Below are 20099 nucleotides of genomic sequence, written 5' to 3'. Positions count from 1 at the left end.
GAGAAGAATGTATATCCTTTTGTTTTAGGATAGAATGTTCCATAAATATCTGTTAAATCCATTTGGTTCATGATGTCTGTAAGTCTGTCTATGTCTCTAATTTCTGTTTCCATTATCTGTCCATTGATGAGAGGTGGGTGTTGAAATTTCCTACTCTTATTTTGTGAGGTGCAGTGTGTGTTTTGTGCTTCCATAAGGTTTCTTCTATGTATGTAGTTGCCCTTGCATTTGGAGCATAGATATTTAGGATTGAGAGTTCATCTTGGTGGATTTTTCCTATGATGGATATGAAGTGAATTTCCTTATCTTTTTTGTTGACTTTTGGTTGAAAATTGATTTTATTCGATATTAGAATGGCTACACCATCTTGCTTCTTCAGACCATTTCCTTGGAAATTTGTTTTCCAGCCTTTTACTCTGAGGTAGTGTCTGTCTTTGTCTCTGAAGTGTGTTTCCTGTATACAGCAGAATGTTGGGTCCTCATTGTGTATCCAGTTTCTTATTCTGTGTCTTTTATTTGGGAATTGAGTCCACTGATTTTGGGAGATATTAAGAAATAGTTATTGTTGCTTCCTGTTATATTCGTGTTTGGATGTGAGATTATGTTTGTGCTTGTCTTCTCTTTGTTTGTTGCAAAACGATTAGTTTCTTGCTTTTTCTAGGGTGTAGCTTGCCTCCTTGTGTTGGGCTTTACCATTTATTATTCTTCGAAGGGCTAGATTTGTAAAAAAATATTATGTAAATTTGGTTTTGTCATGGAATATCTTGGTCTATGTTAATTGAGAATTTTGCGGGATACAGTAACCTGGGCTGGCATTTGCGTTCCCTTAGGGTGAGTATGACATCTGCCCAGGGTCTTCTGGCTTTCATAGTCTCTGGTAAGAAATCTGGTGTAGTTCTGATAGGTCTGCCTTTATATGTTACTTGGCCTTTTTCCCTTACTGCTTTTAATATTCTTTCTTTGTTTTGTACATTTGGTGTTTTTACTATTAGGTGACGGGAGGAGTTTCTTTTCTGATCCAATCTATCTGGAGTTCTGTAGGCTTCTTGTATGTTTATGAGTATCTCTTCCTTTAGGTTTGGGAAGTTTTCTTCTATGATTTTGTTGAAGATATTTACTGGTCCTTTAAGTTGATTATCTTCAACCTCTTCTATACCTATTATCCTTAGGTTTGACCTTCTCATTGTGTCCTGGATTTCCTGTATGCTTTGGACCAGTATCTTTTTCCGTTTTACATGATTGTTGACATTTGTGTCGATGATTTCTTTGGAATCTGATGCTCCTGAGATTCTCTCTTCTATCTTTTGCATTCTGTTGGTGATGCTTGTATGTACGGCTCCTTGTCACTTCCTTTGGTTTTCTACATCCAGGATTGTCTCCCTTTGTGCTTTCTTTACTGCTTCTATTTCCAACTTTATTTCCTTCACCTGTTTGATTGTGTTTTCCTGTAATTTTTTCATGGGTTTTTGCATTTCCTCTCTGTTGGCTTCTGCTTGTTTATTTGTGTTTTCATGCATTTCTCTAATGAATTTCTAATGTCTTTCTTGAAGTCCTCCAGCATCATGATCAAATGTGATTTTGAATCTAGATCTTGCTTTTCAGGTGTGTTTGGATATTCAGCATTTGCTTTGTTGGGAGAAATGTGCTCCGATGTTGCCATGTAGTCTTGGTTTCTGTTGCTTGGGTTCCTGCACTTGACTCTTGCCATCAAGTTATCTCTGGTGTTACCTTGTTCTGCTATTTCTGACTGTGGTTAGACTGTCCTATAGGTCTGTGTGTCAGGAGTGCTGTAGACCTGTTTTCCTGTTCTCTTTCAGCCAGTTAAGGGAACAGAGTGTTCTGCTTTCAGGCCTGTAGCCGTTGTTGTCTACTGGTCTTCAGGTGTTCCTGTGGGCATGTGTCCTGAGTCTACCAGGCAGATGACTTGGAGAAAAAAAGTTGGTCTTACCACTTGTCCAGAGCCTGGCGTTGATTCTCAGATCCGGGATTCAATTCCCCGTGAATCCTGGGGGATTCACCAGAAGGGCCTGTCCTGCCTTCGCTTGTGCCCCTGTGCACAGGGTGCCCAGATGGAGCTAGGCATTTTCTTCTGGATTCAGACATGTGGGCAGAGAGTAGTCTCCTCTGGCTCCCAGGTGTGTCTGCCCCTCTGAACGTCTAGCTCTCCCTCCCATGGGATTTGGGTGCAGGGAGGTGTTTGACCTGGTCCTTCAGATCCGCACGGTGTCTGCAGCACAGTGTTGAGTGTCCCTATCTTCCTGTTCCCAGAGGCCCTATATATTTTCCTCTGGGCCAGAGATGTGGGAAGTGGTGGGCAGTGCTGGGAATCTCTCCTGCCCTGAAGTTAGGAATGACCACCTGTCTGGGCGATGAGCTCTCTCCCACAGGGTATGGGAGCAGGGAGCTGTGCACCGGGATCAGCAAAGTTCAGGCCCTAGCTAGAGAACAGAATTGTATTTATTTTAGTATGTTCTATTTTATATTACTTATGTGTCTGAGTATTTTGTATGTAATGAATGTATAATTTATGCAAGAGCCTATTGCCTATGCAACACACAAGAGGGCAATAGATCCCCTTCTACTGGAATACACAGGCTGGTAAACCAGCATGATGAAGGGTCTAATGTTCTCTGCAAGTACAATGAGTGTTCATAGATTCTTATAAGTTAGAACCACAGGATATCAAAATGCTGGGTCAGGGCAGACAGAAAAGGAATACAGGAAGCTTCTGAGCAGAATTCTGTTTTGAATGATCTCTCCATGAATTATACACCCTATCCAGAAACCTAGGCTCTTGGCCACTAAGTTTTTATGAGAGAAATTTGATTGGGTGTTCCAACTAGTGTTTTTAAGATCTGTAGCTGATTGTGCTCTCAGATATATTGAGATCTTTCACTTTACACACTTATTTCTCTCACTTTATGCCCCTACAAAGAGAGAGGGGGGGAAGAGAGAGAGAGAGAGAGAGAGAGAGAGAGAGAGAGAGAGAGAGAGAGACTTATCATACTCTATTGCAAATACTATACTCAACCTCATCAAGATCCCAAACAGACTTCTTTTCTTCAGTGTTTCCTCAATATTTTCTATTAAATACACTGAGGAGAATCCAGTAACTAGTTGCTCTAGGGCAAATAATGGTGGAGAAATAGTGAATTTAAAGTGGGAATAGACTCCTATAATCAGGTCTGCATTTAGCTTTCCTTTACATTGTTCTCAGTTTCTGTATAAGTAAAAATTACCCATGCTTAACAAGGCCTGTTGTCTTCCATCCTCATTAGGGAAAATGTCATTTTCCCTATTAAAGCTATTATATAAATAATCTGAGATACTACTAAACAAATTGTTTTACTACGTAAAACATTATGTCCTAGCTCTGAAACTGGGGAGTGACCAGAAGGGAAATGGAAGGCTTAAGCACATGTTCAGTATGTGTTACACAACTAGTACTCAGATATTCACTTTGCTTCTTAAATAGAATCCCTGAATCAACTTCTTATATTTCCAATCTGATCAATCAGTGTGATTACTAGTTGTTTTAATTGGTTAGAGTCAGTGGGAACACTCATCACTTTTTTAAGTTAAGTATAAAATGTAATGATATTATGTAGAATAACATGAGAGATGATGGGGACAAAAGGTAGAAGGAGCCACTGAGCTTAGAGTTTTGGGTCCTACTTTAAGAATGGGGAAAAAGAACTATGCCAAGATTCATAGAAATTCACTACAGGAGAACCGTGAACCCTTCCAAGATACATGCTTTTTGGAAGGTGGCCACGGATATGGCTACACCTACTAATCATGAGTTCAAGATTCCTTGGACGTACCAAACAAGGCTAAAGAAATGTGATGTTTGAGGTTTTGTTTGAGGACAAAGCATGTCAGGTTAAATAAAGGAGGCTTGCAAACCAGTACTTTCAATGCTGCTGCTGTCATTTCCTGGACACATCCTTCCAAGAAACTGAGCATCAGTTGCTCTGTATTATTCAACAGTGGTTTATCACTCCCTTCAGTCACAATGAATTGAATATCAGGAATATGTGAGTACATTTTTAGAGAACTTTGCTTCTTTTCCTACCATGTCCAAAATACATTAGTCCTCAATTTCCTGTTGAAATATACCTTTCAATCCATAAATATATCTGTCCAAAGTACAAATTGAAATCAGCTAGTCTATTGTATGAACATAGCAGCCTATTTTTCACCAGCACATGATTCGTAGCACCCATAGACATTCATAACCTCATCTAAGAGTTATTCTTTACAGTTTTAATAATCTTTCTGGAAATGACTAATTTCTGAAGACAAGTTCTGGAGCTGTGGTAGTGAGAACAGTTAAAGGCAATATTATTGTCCATAAAACTATTTCTTAGTTTCTCAAAACTTGTCTTTCCTTGCTTTTGGACTCTTGTAACAATAATTTGGTAACTCTGGATTTTAGCATCCTTATCTGTGAGGTGAAAGTTGTGATTCTTCACATACTGCATAGTAGAAGTGTGGATGTGTCGATTAGGTAATATCCATGAAGACCTTTCTGTGTTATCATACCAAGGAGATGTATGGGGAAGCTGCAGTTGGTTTATAACCATCTGTGCTTTATCAGAAAATCCCAGCATTAAGAACTCTTAAAGAAGTAGCATAGAGTACTCCTTCTCCACTGCCTCTGGAAACTCACAGACCTCACTTGAATGTTCTTTAAAACTTAAACCTTTCTTATTTACTTTTTTCTTTGTTTTTTTCTATCATTCCTTCTTTCTTTCTCTTTTCTGTTTTTTATACAGTACTGTCAGTTCTTGATCTTACAGTATAATCTACTGGTGTTCTGTTCTGGAATTTTCCTCTGAGCCTATGTATTTAAGGATCTTCCACACTTTCTCTTCTATTTGTTTCAGCGTACCTGGTTGAATATGGAGGTTCATGATCCACTTGAACTTGAGATTTTTACAAGGAAATAGAAATGGATTGATTTGCATTCTTCTACCTGATGAGAACCCATTGATGGAGCACCATTTGTTGAACATGCTGTCCCTTTTCCATTGTATGCTTTTAGATACTTTGTTAAAAATCAGCTGTGTGGGTTCATTTCTGGGTCTTGAATGACATTCCATTGATTTAAGTGCCTGTCTCTGTAACAATATCATGCAGTTTTTATCATGATTCCTCTGTAATATAGCTTGACATTGTCAGAAATCATGATTTTCCTAGTATTTCTTTTACAGTTGAGAATAGTTTGCAGTATCTTCGATTTTTTTCTTATTCCAAACAAATTTGCAATTTGTTCCTTCTAACTATATGAAGAATTGATGTGGAATTATGATGGGCATTGACTTAATTCTGTGGATTGCTTTTGGCAAGATGGCCATTTTTTACTGTATTAATTCTGCCAATTCATGAGCATGGAAGATCAGTTCATCTTCTGAGATCTTATATAATTTCTTTCTTCAGAGGTTTGAAGTTCTTGTCACAAAGATATCCCACTTGCTCTGATAAAACCATCACAAACTATTTTATGTAATTTGTGACTATTGTGAAGGGTGTTTGTTTCCTTAATTTGTTTTTCAGGTTGTTTATCCTTTGTGTAGAGTTAGGCTACTGCATTATATGAGTTAATTTTATATCCAGCAACATTACTGAAGTTGTTTATCAAGTTTAAGAGTTCTCTGGTGGAATTTGTGAAGTCAGTTATGCATAATATCATACCATCTGCAAATAGTGATTTTTTTTACACTTCTTCCTTTCTAATTTGTATCTCTTTGACATCTTTTTGTTATCTAATTACTCTGGCTAGGACTTCAAGCACAATATTGAATTGGTATGGAGTCTAGTCCCTGATTTTAGTGGTATTGCTTCAAGTTTTTCTCCATTTATATTGCTTTTCGCTACTGGTTTGGTTTATATTTCCCTTACTCTGTTTAAGTATTGGCCTTGAATTCCTGATTTTTACAAGATCAAATGCTTTCTCAGCCTGTAACTGAATGATCATGTGTTGTTTTTTTCTTTTGGGTTTCTTAATATAGTGGATTACACGATGCATTTCAGAATATTTATCCATTCCTACATCCCTGATATGAAGCCTACTTGATCAAGTTGAATGATCATTTTGATGTGTTCTTGTATTCATCTTGTGAGCAGCTTATTGAGTATTTTTGCATCACTGCTACCTTTGATCTGAAGCAATCTTTCTTCATTGGGTCTTTGTGTGCTTTAAGAATAAGTGTAATTGTTGTTTCAACAACTATTTGGGTAGTGTTTCTTGTGTTTATATTTTCCTTAATAGTTTGAAGAGTTTTTGTGTTATATATTCTTTGATGGACAGATAGAATTCTGCACTAAACCCACCTGATTTTGGCCTTTTTTCGGCTTGGAGACTTTTAATGACTGCTTCTATTTCTTTAACATATAAGGGACAGTTTAGACTTTTTTCTGATGCTGATTTAACTTTGTTGCCCAGTATTCGTCTAAAGACGAACATTTCCTCAAGATTTTCCAGTTTTGTTGGGTATAGGCTTTTGTTGTAGGATCTGATAATTTTTTAATTTCATCAGTTTCTCTCTTTGTGTCTCTTTTCATTTCTGATTTGTTAATTTGGTACTGACTCTATGCCATCTGTTTAGTCTGGAAAAGGGTCTGCCTATTTGTTGGTTTTCTAAAAGAACAAGCTACTGGTTTTGTGGTTTCATTGTATAGAATTTTCTATCTTCTTGGTTGATTTCAACTCTAGTTTGATTATTTATTGGCACCTACACCTGTTGGATATATTTTCTTCTTTTCGTTCTATATCTTTTGGGTGTGCTATCAATCTGTTAATGCATGCTCTTCCTAGATTCATTTTAGAGGCACTTCGAGCTATGAATTTTCTGAAGATCACTTCTTCCATTTCATCCCATAAGATTGTGTATAGCTTCTGTAAGGCAAAGGACATTTTCAATAGGAAGAAATGCCAACCAACAGATTGGGAAAAATATTTACCACTCCTACATCTGACAGAGGACTAATGCCCAATATATACAAAGAACTCAAGAAGTTAGACTCCAGAGAATCAAATAACACTATTAAAAAATGGGGTGTAGACCCATTCAGAGCCTGCCCCACATGTGGCCCATACATATACAGCCACCCAATTAGACAAGATGGATGAAGCAAAGAAGTGCAGGCCGACAGGAGCCAGATGTAGATCTCTCCTGAGAGACACAGCCAGAATGCAGCAAATACATAGGCGAATGCCAGCAGCAAACCACTGAACTGAGAATAGGACCCCCGTTGAAGGAATCAGAGAAAGAACTGGAAAGCTTGAAGGGGCTCGAGACCCCTTATGAACAACAATGCCAAGCAACCAGAGCTTCCAGGGACTAAGTCACTACCTAAAGACTATACATGGACTGACCCTGGACTCTGACTTCATAGGTAGCATTGAATATCCTATTAAGATCACCAGTGTAAGGGGAAGCCCTTGGTTCTGCTAAGACTGAACCCCCAGTGAACGTTATTGTTGGGGGGAGGGTGGCAATGGGGGGAGGATGGGGAGGGAAACACTCAGAAAGAAGGGGAGGGGGAGAGATTAGAGGGATGTTTGCCCAGAAACTAGGAAGGGGAATAACATTCGAAATGTAAATAAGAAATACTCAAGTTAATAAAAAAACTAACTAGAAAAAAAAAACTTTATCCATAACTTCTTTTACTGTGTTTCATAATCTTGCTCTAATATAGAGTATTTTTACTTTAGTCAATATATCTTATTTACTGATATTTATTCTTTCAGGAGTGTACCATGTATGACACCACCCACATCTTTAAACTTCATTTTTGAGACTACTAAGATTATAATAAAAAGGGATCTTTACTCTATCATCTTTAATCCTGGCAAGTCCAAGTTTGAAAATTGCCTCTATTTGATATGCATCAATTATACCCTTTGAGTTTCCTCAGATAAAGATTCATAAAAGGATTCCAAGAGCATGTGTTAATGTGTCCTTATTGATCTCTGAGCCATAATGTACACTTTCTAATATAGGTCAGATGATGTTAACTTTAAGATTTTCCTAAAAGAATTTAGACATAACTTTTTTTTCAGGAAAAGTCACTAAATGCATAATTCCAAACGATGCAATTCAGAGAGACCACAACCAAAACATTTAGAAATAGAAGGACAGTGAGTGTAGCCATGCTTTGCTAGGACTGTGTCAAGAAGTTGTTCTGGCTTCATAACTCTCCATGACTCTTCATGAATCTTGTGTATATGGCAGTGCCAAGTATGCATTCCTTGATATGTGAATTTCTTCAACATTAACTCCATGTGATTCAGTTAATAGAATTCTCTAAAGGCTCATGTCTGAGAGATGCCTAATGTATCTTCTATTCTCTAGACAGTAATTATGTACATCAAACATCATGAAAGCATGTTTTAAGAACTGTCAAGCTCAAGGTGATGGAGAGGTAGCCAGTGGTTAAGAGTAGATACTGCTCTGGTAGGGAGATGGGTCAATTTTACAAGTTCAGATTTCAGCATCCACATCAGTGAGCTTAAACTACTTCTATCTTCAGTTCCTGGCAAAGAAGATCATTTATTCCTGGCCTATAAAGCACCTACACTCACATGACATATTCACACATATATAATTAGTTTAAAATAATAAATATATTTAAGATTAAATAAAATTAAATAAAAGCTCACATCCATGTAATTGAACCTTTCTTATCTACTCAATATTTTCTCTTTTTTTTTTGTTTTTTGGTTTTTTTTGGGGGGGTGGGTTTTTTTTTTTTGCTTTGTTTTTTTCTTTCGGGCAAACATCCCCCTAATCCCTCCCCCTCCCCTTCTCTATGGGTATTCCCCTCCCCATCCTCCCCCCATTGCTGCCCTCCCCCCAACAATAACGTTCACTGGGGGTTCAGTCTTAGCAGAACCAAGGGCTTCCCCTTACACTGGTGATCTTAATAGGATATTCAATGCTACCTATGAGGTCAGAGTCCAGGGTCAGTCCATGTATAGTCTTTAGGTAGTGACTTAGTCCCTGGAAGCTCTGGTTGCTTGGCATTGTTGTTCATAAGGGGTCTCGAGCCCCTTCAAGCTTTCCAGTTCTTTCTCTGATTCCTTCAACGGGGGTCCTATTCTCAGTTCAGTGGTTTGCTGCTGGCATTCGCGTATGTATTTGCTGTATTCTGGCTGTGTCTCTCAGGAGAGATCTACATCCGGCTCCTGTCGGCCTGCACTTCTTTGCTTCATCCATCTTGTCTAATTGGGTGGCTGTATATGTATGGGCCACGTGGGGCAGGCTCTGAATGGGTGTTCCTTTGTCTCTGTTTTAATCTTTGCCTCTCTATTCCCTGTCAACTGTATTCTTGTTCCCCCTTTTAAAGAAGGAGTGAACCTTTCTTATCTACTCAATATTTTCTTTATATGTAATAATTTTTGAATTGATAAAGCATTTTAGTGCTGTAAAGGCAGCCTGGCTCTGAAGGAATTGGCATTTATTTATCCATATAACTTCCAATCTCAGAATAACATTCAGAGAATTATGATGATAAAATACTCTGGAGATAATTCACTCTGTTCAATATATCAGCTACCATTCAGTATGTGGATAATATTCTAAATAATATGTATTTTGTGTACATGATGGCTATTTTTTTTTACTTTAAATGAGTTTAGAATCCCTGAACATACAATTCTCTGAGGGATAATTTAGATTCAATAAACTGATGTAGGAACGTCACATTAAATTTGGATCTTATACTTGTGCTATGATAATAAACTTGTTAAAGTAAAAAAAAAAAAGCAAGCAAACAAAAAAAAAACCCTATCATTCCATCATCGCCTCTTTCTAAACATAAGCCAAGTGCGCAAATGTTACATGATCCTGAAACCATAATCTTATTAATATAATATACTCTCCCTGAAACTGTGAAGAAATACGAATTCTTCCTTCAGTTGCTTTAAAAATATTTATTAATTATAATTTTGTTTCTTTTACAACCTAATTGAAGTTCTGTCTCCCTTCTCTCCTTTTAGTCTCTCCCCTCTAATATTTCTGGCCACATTCCTATATACTCTTTATTTTCTCTCCAAAAAATTCTAGACTCAAGGGATATAATCCAGATATGAAAATTCAAGTTGAATAAGACTCTTCTATTAAGTCTTGATAAGGCCGTCCAGTAAAGAAAAAGACTATCAAAGGCATACCACAGAGACTGAGATAACTTCCTCCCTTAATCTTAGGAATATCACAAGAAGATCAAGCTACACAACTATGTCATATGTGCTAAGGGTCACTGCCATGAAGGATCCATATATGGATGTTCAGTATCTGGAATAAACTATGGGTTTCACTTGTCTGATTCTGTAGAATCAGTATCCTTGGCCTCCTCTAGCTTCTACAATCCTTCTTCCCTCTCATTGGGTTTCCCATCTTCCTCCTAACGTTTGCCCGTGTATTTCTGCATCTATGTTTATCAGTAGCCATGGTAAGCCTCCTAATAGCAACTGGGCTTGAAATCAATTATCACTGATGTATAAGTATATTAGAATATCATTATTAATCATTTCACTTACTTTTTGCCAGTTGTATTTGGTTCTATACTAGTTCTCTGGGTTATCCAGCAACTAATTCCTTGCTCTACAAGTAATGTCAGGGTTGAGCTCTCATTTAGGAAAAGAATCTTAAGCCGGTTAACTATTCACACAATTTCGGTACGAATTTTACCCCCAGAAAATCATGTGGGGAGGAAAATTTATAGGTTGAAATATTATGGCTCGCTGGTTGTTTTATTCACTCTACTAGAAGTCTTGTCGGGTAAGAGGAGGTGGACTATTTAGGCTTTTTCATCTCCCATTTCTAAGAGTCTGAGCTAGGGTTGCCTTCTTAAGTTGTTTTTTTGAAAAAAAAAATTGTCACAACAGTGAGAATGGTAACTAAGGTAGCCTCAGAATTGAATCTCAAAAAAATTCTAAGAAATGGCTAGCATTTTCTTGTATGAAAGAAGCAAAGCTCAAAGTACTTTTAGAGTTTTTTTAAACAAATGGCTCACATATGCTCATATATTGAATGGTTATTCTTCAGAGTGTGGCACTGTTTGAAAAGAAATAGGACTTGTGGTCATGGTGTAGGAGGTGTGTCCTTGTAAATGGATCTATGTCACTTGCGTGATACAAAAGTTCACTCAGTTTCACTCTTCTTGCTATCCATGGATGAAATATTAGGTAGTGTTCCAGCATACTGTTTGGCTGTGTGCTTATTTGCTCCTAACATAGTGATCATGAACTAAATGCTAAAACTGCCATTAAGCCCAAATTAATGTTTTTTCTTTAAAAACTTTCTGTTGCTTTGCTGTCTTTTCACAGCATTTAGACACTGACTAAGACAGTACTGATTTGTGAAGGCTGATACCAATCTGAATGGTGATATATTTACTCAGGAGCAATGCCACAAATAAGTAAAGCTACTGCAGTCTCTAGCAAACAGGACACTGGGAACATGCATGTCATTTCACTCAAGAATAGAGACCATTTCACAAAAGCAAGTCGGATAAGAGTAAAGGAAACAGACCTGACTGGGAAGAGTTGAAAAGTTACAACAACGAACCTGGGTGCATCTTCATGTGTTCCCAGCTACCTACAAGAAGAAGAAAGAATTCATTAACCCTAGAGCACAGACACAATCAGATTCTGCTGACTTTGTAAAAGCACCACTCAACACTGAATGGCACCCTGTCTCCATCCCAAGGGAAACACCTGACTCAGAAACTAAGGATCATCTACACATTTCATGTGCACTATAAATATGAAGAAGGTGATGCTTTGTCTAGCAAGAGTTTTCTACAACCATCTTCTACAATGATAAGGAACTGCCAAAGTCTTGGAGGTGTTCTGGGCATTTAGGACTTCCACAGTTGACATAAGCAATAATTTCTAAAAATCTATCTGAATCAGTTCTGGGTGAGCTCTATAGATACTTCATTTCCAGTACTTTATTTTTGTAGTTCATATTCATAAAATCCTGGAAAAAGTTCTGATCCTCATCTTTATATTTAAGAGTACCAACTTGCCCAAAGGTGGAATGAGTGATGATAAACAGCACGTTTGGCATTAAGTAGAATGTGAAGCATCTAACTCAGTTCCTTATTCTTCAAAGACCCCTGAAGAAAGAAAAGGCTACTTATTGTCTTTAAAAATGAGGATATCATCCAGCTGTTTCCACTCACTGTTTTCATCTTATTTTAAAGTCTTTCTTGAAGACTTCTCTATGTTTCATTAAGCATCAAAGTAAACTCAGAGAAAAGTTTTAAGAATTCCTTCTCAGCCTAGGAAAACAAACTAAAACTTCTACTTACTAGACCTGTCAGACTATAGAGTTTTTACCTGGAACCCCAATTGTTTAGTTTCTGGTATTTAAGAATCACAATATGGAACCTTGTGAGAAAGTACAGGAACTTCCAGATCCAGGAACATTGTCACTTTTCACAGACAGACAGGCACTTCACTTCATGGTCAGTATGAAATATTAACTCCCAGTGCTTCCAATAAAATCAATTTTCCCAAATTAAGAAGCTCTGACAGTATTATTGAAGAATTATGTGATAAACACCATTGCCCTTAGTCTTGAAACATGGGTATTTTTAGAAGGAAAATATTATCACCACAACTTAATATTTGGGCCTATGGAAAATAGCTGGATCCACATAAGACACTTCATATCGAATAACATACTGGATCTCATTCATTCAGTAAAACTGTCCCCCTCACAGCAAATAAAATTAAGCTATGCAAAATAGGGTAGGTAACTAGTGAAAAAGTAAATAAGAAAATGTTCAATTTCTTCATCAACCTAAGGAAAGTCAATTTCCAATTTGCCCAATTTGCTTAAATCAAGACCAAAAAATCTATAGGGGAAATAAATCAATCTGCCGCCTGAAAACTATGAGAATCTACCAAAGCTCTGATTAAAAGGATACTTGTTTCTAGATTACATAATAAAGATGGTTCCCCAACTCTATGTGTTTATAAAGCAAACATGTTTAAATCTTCTTAAATAGAGACCCAAATTTTGATAGATGAAATAAGCCATGTTCTTGCAAATTGCTGAACTCATGGCATCTCACTCTTTCCCCAACTTCAAATGTAAGCTGTCAAAATAGGTTAAGACTTAGAGCCAGTTGCTATGTGTGTTCTTTAGGCAAGTAAATGCATATCCAGTAGAAAAGTGAGAGTGAACAGTTACAAGACCTAAGACAAATGGAATAAATTATGTAGTGGGTAGTCCAAAACCAACATTCTAGGCAGGCGAACAAAACTAGTGTCAAGCTAAGAAACACAAGTACCTAGTATAGAGGAATGGAAAGAAGTTTTCCTGATTGGAAACTAGCTTAAAGAGAAAGTATATGAGGAACATTCTCAACTGCATTTTACTTTGATAGAGTGTACATGCTTAAGGAAGAGAGATTATGAAGAACGAACACATTTCTGTTTAAAAATACATAAACACTCTGTGCAGTCCGAGCCTGGGAGTTTAGGATACAGTCACTTCCTCTTCATTCATGATGAGTATTCCCTTAATCAGTCTTGGTCTTCAGGCTCTGCCACTTCTCCAAGGTGTGTCAACACTTCAGACTTTGTTTTCCCTGGCCTAGGATAGAACTCGCTCTTTAGAAATGGAGTGTGGTGGTCAGGATTTAACACTGTCTAGAGAACAGGGCAGCCAGCAATCTGTAATGAAGGATAAAAGAGAAGTATCTAGAGCTCTGATCTCTACAACGACAGGAAACACAATGAAGTAAGGCTGTATATCGGGTCTGGGATTAAATCAAAATTCTTCCCAGGGAATACTCCAATTGTCAGAATTCCTTCCTAATAACAGCCTTCAGTGACCTCTGCCATCATTCATTTTGAGATGTATGTAAATTGTATCTTGACATTAGGGAACTTTATGGCCAGTGAGATATGTGTGCTCCACATATCTGAAGGCAATGGATTCAGGTAAATTTCCTCTTACTGCCTTTACCAGGGTCCTCCTGGTAGGGCCTACTTGGAGGAAATGAAGTAGATAACAATTATTAGGACCCATCTCCCCATGTGTTATTACCAGAACTTCTGACCCACTGCCATGTGTTCGTTTAATCTAAAGTCAGCCCATTAAACATCTTTCTTGATAGTGCTTGTTCACCAATTCTGTCCAGTAGTCCCTTTTCTTTATCCCCACTCTCCTTACTTTCTGTACTTTTTGGGAGATACTTAAGGGTAACTTTCTACTCTAAGTTTCAACATAATTCAAATTACAACTCTTTGATGTGAAGATACTCAGAAAAGGGATCTGAAAATTACTGTGTTCAGTAAACAGAGTAGTGATAGCCTTGATGTGTTACATATTGATGGGCCTCAGTATGATTCAGAGCTAGTTTATCTGAGGACTTATCTGCCACATTCTGTTGTCTTTAGTAGTAGACACAGTCCTTGACCTCCACCTTCTTCTAGAGCTGAGAATCCTAAATGCTACCTTTATGGAAAATTAACATAGAGGGAATAAGAGAAAATACTTGGTTATGATGACAAAACTACTTATATTTTTCAACATTTGGAAATATTCTCATGTCTGGACTTTTAATTACAACTACATATTTCACTATCATGATCAGTACTTAAATCCTTTAAATGGGAATGGTTTGTGACTTCAGTCCTAGTAAGTGCAATTCAGGAAGATCTAAGCAGACCATCTTTGAAAATGTGGCTTGAGAAAAATAAATTCAACAGACTTAGATGATGGAAACTCAACAGGAAAAGAAAAGGTAAGTTCATGAGGTACCAACTTCAACTTAAAGAACACCTTCTAGTTTACATGTGTAATATCTGAGGTAGTAGTGCTGCTTTCCCAGATTTACTCCGAAGCAAGTAAGAGAAAGTGATCCTTAAATACATAAGGAAAAACTGTGGATAGTAGGTAATTTACTACTCAGTTCAAACATGATACTTACTGTGAACTGTCTAAGCCAAGTTCTGACAATATCCAAAAAGGAGTTGTGGAGTCACAACAATATAAAGCCCACACTCATCCACAAATTCTTGGTAGATGAAGCAACTTCCAACAAACTTGCTCCAACAAATTTAAATGCATATATTCATACATACGAAATATTTGATGGATGTACCAAAGCTCCTACAACTTCAAACATGCCTACATACACATACAGACATGCATACAGACAAAATATACACATTCACTCATTGAGAGTATGGAGCAAAACTCATACCTTACATATAAATGCATGCACACATTTTGATGGATGGAGCAAACTCCAACAAGCAGGCTTTGAATAGTTTATTTTTTCTCTCAGTCTTTTAGTACCACCTAAGACAGAGTTCTCTGTCTAAGAAAACTGTTACCTCATAGCCACAAGTTATATATTCTCTAATAGCAATCACCAAAATACCAATACCTCAAAAACAGACTAAAATTATTATACAATAGGAAATTCCAACAGGATAATTGATGATGTATTCTTCTTTTGAAACTTATATCTAATTCAACATTTCTCATCTACCTTCCCACAAGTTCACAAGTTCATCATAACCACAAAGCAATAATTCTCTTGTTATTGATTAACAAAGTATAAACAAGGCAGTTTATAAAGGTAAGATTTTTCCTATGCTCAGTTGACAACAATTTGTATTTACCTAGAAAACAGATTATCATGTATCCTATGTTTTATTTTTAATGTTTTGTCCAGCTAAAATGGCTTATCATCATAGAGTTAACCAGTCTTTATTTATAACTACTTCTTTTCATGGTGCACAAGGAAACCTATGGCCATATCCCTAGATCACAAGACCTAGGAACTCAGATGCAAATAGAATGAAATATTTTCTTTGATCATTAGCTTGTCTCAAGCCTATTTTTTCATCAAGAGCAGTTATGTGATTGCAATGCATGAAGTGTCAGTGTACTCCTTTTTCTAACTGATTTCATACTCACTATACCACCAGTGTGCAATTCTTTTCTTAATTTTAATTTCATTATATGTCTCTGGAAAAATAATTTAAACAATCTCCTAAAGCTTTCTATCAAGTACAATAACTTCCTACATATTTAAATCATGTGATGAATTCCATAAAATCATTAATTCATCTAAACAATATTATTTAATGAAAATTCCTATTCATTTTGATCTGTAGGAAAATTTCCCAGTAGAGTGAGCTATCACCTAGAAAGTAATCACACCAGGCTACCTTCAATGAGCTTTTCTGCACAACCAATTACATTACGCCAGCTATGAGGAATATAGTAGTACAAAGCAGGATAAGGCACATCAGTCACAAGAAGCACTCTTGAGGAGAAGCACCTGAGACTGTACTTTGGAAATATAAACTCACCTCATTGTGTAGCTGTGCAAAACAGTAGGCCTTCTCCAGGAATCTCACCTGTCACAATTCATGGAGTCTCCAAGTCAATATTAACTTTAATAAAGTATGTTAATATAATTACTAACAGTAAATTTGGACTTCATAATTTTTGTAATGTTAAAAAATGATAAAGCAATGAATGAGAACTATTTAGTAGACTTACTTTACTAGAGATATCCTACTTTGACACAGAGATTCTCTTTGAGGGACAGAATATGTAAGGTAAATTTTTGTTGCTGTAACATAGCAAACAATGAAATTAAGTAGAGTGAGGGTTTCTGTCTCAGGGTAAAAAATACAGTTTATGATGGTGGGAAAGTTATTATGGTGGAAATAGATCTAGACTTTGGCAACTGTTGGATGAGGTTGAATGCTCAAATTTCCAGTTGACTAGAAAGTACAGTGCTTGTTGGGATGTGTATCTGACCAAAAATCTGAAAAGATTCCTCCATCTCCAGAATCCTACTTTATGGAACAAAGCCCATAACTTCCCCATTATAGCTAAGGACCATGTCTATACAGACCTTTTGGGGAACATTACATTAAAAAAAATAATACAGTCCATAAAAAGATTCATGAGAAGGGACACAGGGAGACCTGTAGGGGCTGATAGTGGTACCAGGGTAATACCCTGAGTCCTGCTAAGTAACTAAGGGAGTATAAGGAGAGATTGTCCCCTAGCCAAGTTTGCATGGAAAACACAACTTGCCAACATTGACTGTAGATCGGTAGAATGTGAATAAATGCCCTCTTCAACCCAGATCAAGAAACATTAGCCATAAAATCTATGTAATAATAATCATGATCTTTTCTCTGAACTATTGGTAGTGGGTATGCATCAATCAACAACACACGTGTAGGAAATGACTCACAGCACATTAATAGTAACTTAGAATAAAAATTTCCTCATTAACTTTTTCATAATCATAAAAAGGTTTAAAACGAGTAATGTTATTTTTAAACTTCACAAATAGCTGCTTGTGATGGCACAGACATGCAAATCCAGACCACAAAAGACTGAGGCAGAGCATGAAGTTGTTGTCATTAGCCATGGTTACATAGTGTGATATTCTGTCAATAAGAATAACTCTGGGAAAAAAATTCATTGCTTGGAGTGTAGGGTGATCTGGTTTGATCCCATAATTGCATAAATATGGCACTGTAGTTAGTTTTACTGCAACCATCTGTCATCCAGAATTAGAGAACGAATCATCTGCAGTTCAAAGTTATCTATAGTGACTTTAAGGCTAACTTCTGATACATGAAATATTATCTAAAGACTATCGTGAAACTACCATTATAAAACATATATAAGTATATAAATAAAAACATACCTATTTATCTAACTCAAAAGGCATCAAAAGAAAATAGACAGAGGGTTATTGACAAAATGAAAAAGATACCAAAATATGTTTCTTGTGTAGTGTTTTTACTATAATACCATCATGGAAAGTTCCTATTCTATTCCTGTTTTTTGGCACTCTATCAGCTTCTGGTACTATGGTGAACATCTATTTCAATAGGTCATAAGATGTTCCTGCTATAACTTTATTAAAAATACCCTCTATGCTCTTGGTGTCATGTTTAGTATCCTTGTCTATGACTAGGATTCAAAGGTTTGTGGGGCTTTTTGTTTGTTCATTTTTAGTTTTGTCTTAACTCCCGATAATCTGATTATGTTCTGTTTTAATTTTAGACTTAATTTACTTATTAATTTACTTAATTTACTTCTTCTCCTATCCTGATATACTGTATTACATATTGAATAGGCTCTACACTGATGTTTTCATTTGGTATACTAGTTTTTTCACTTCTAGCATAATTTTAATTTGAGATGTTTCAATCTCAACCCACTTCAGTCAGTGAGGTTGTCTCTGTAGATTTCAATAAATGCCAAAATTCTGCATGTGATAGCCAGGAGAGTCTAAGCAACTGAGTTTAAGAGTGCCACAAACAAAGCATTACTTATTTTTTACATTGCAAGCAATCAAAACATGGTTGATATTTACAGTTAGCTTAAATGAGTACAAGTTCAGTGAGAGGATACAAACCTGGTATTATGTCTTATCATCTTTAGATACGTGAAAAAACCTTATCATTGTCATATCAGGCCTGTGCCTTTCCCACAGAAATGATGTGGATTTGTCAGGTCATTTGTATCATGTGGTACTTTCACGTATATTTACTTATCATAGTTTATTAATTTTTTCTAGAAGAATTTTATCTAATGTTTCTATGTAAAATCTACATGATCTTGTATGGTATGTGAAAAGTTTCAAATGTTAAAGCAGCACTTGCCACATCAGTATTTACAGACAATGTGGTCTTTATCAGTAAATTGCCAATTTCTGCTCAATCTTGAAGGACTGTTCCTCTCAGTTCAACAAGTTTCTGATTTGTCTCTATCAGTATAGTGGCATTGACCTTAGTATCTTTACCATAAATATATACTATTTTGAATAGCTCTTGTGTTATCCTCCTATAGATAAAGGAAAAAGGGATGGTGTAGCAATGGCAACGAGAGTTTGATCAAACACATGAAAGTTAGCATTACAATTTGCATGGAGAGTTCCTGACATGTCTAGTGTGTTAGAGCAGGAGAGGCACAGTACAGCTAAATCATAATCTCCTCCAAATTCTCTTGACAAACCTTCAAAAGTATAATTATTATAAAGTAACACCTACCTATAGCAAGCTTTTCTCAGATTTCCAGGAAATATTTCCAGTGTGATAAAATAATCAGGCATATCATTTTAGTTAAAGTACAGGAAGTGATATAATTTCATTTTAAATTAGACGGCACTCTCAGCAGCCAAGGCCCATTATGTTGCCTCCTTGATATAGTTCTTTAATGTTACATGTCTTTTGAAAACAAACTTTTTTCAGTGAGGTCCTTCTGTCACTGTTACTAATGTAACCTATACACAATGAAGCATAGATTCTGTTTATAGAAAGGCATAAAAATAATTTTGACACTTTTAGAAGGCAAGCTTTCCAATATTAGAGAACTGTAGAGGCAATTTAGAGTTACTGAATCATTGCTATTTCATCTATACTAATGATGATATTCTGCAATCTGTTTATTTACATAAATGTTTAGATAATTTCTTGTTCATTTTATGTGTTCTATACTAACAGTAGGAAAATATAGTAATACTGTAAGATAATATAGTTTTCCCAAATTGGTACTCCCATGTGCGTAACCTGAAGGGCATAGGCATCATTCAAAGACTTAATATGAATCAGAGTCATCACCATGTTTTGCAAATAACAATATTTGTTCAGATTCTTGAGGAAGTTTCTTCCAAGGAAACATAAGTCTTCATTCAGATTTTCATTCTGTGCCAAGGAAGCCAAAAGATGTTTTCTGCTTCTGAGATGACAAAAACAAAACCTTTACCTCACACCTTAACATGTTAGAGGGAACATCAAGAAAGTAGTTAGCAAGGACATCATGTCATTTGACCTATTAGAATAACAAATCTATATCAGTGAAAATTTATTACTTTATTACTTTGCAAATTTCACTTTTATACACACACACACACACACACACACACACACACACACACACACACACACACAGTTATGGTGTTCTATAGCTGTCTATACCCAATCCACTTTTTTTGCCTTTGTAAATAGCATGAATTTCTTTAGTGTTTGTGTTCTACAATACCCTGTCCTATAAAATCACATTTTCTGGGACATTGAAGAA

The sequence above is a fragment of the Rattus norvegicus genome, chromosome 2 (genome assembly GCF_021556685.1).
Source record: "Rattus norvegicus strain SHRSP/BbbUtx chromosome 2, alternate assembly SHRSP_T2T, whole genome shotgun sequence".
Lineage (NCBI taxonomy): Eukaryota > Metazoa > Chordata > Mammalia > Rodentia > Muridae > Rattus > Rattus norvegicus.
Note: the sequence above shows the minus strand (reverse complement) of the source record.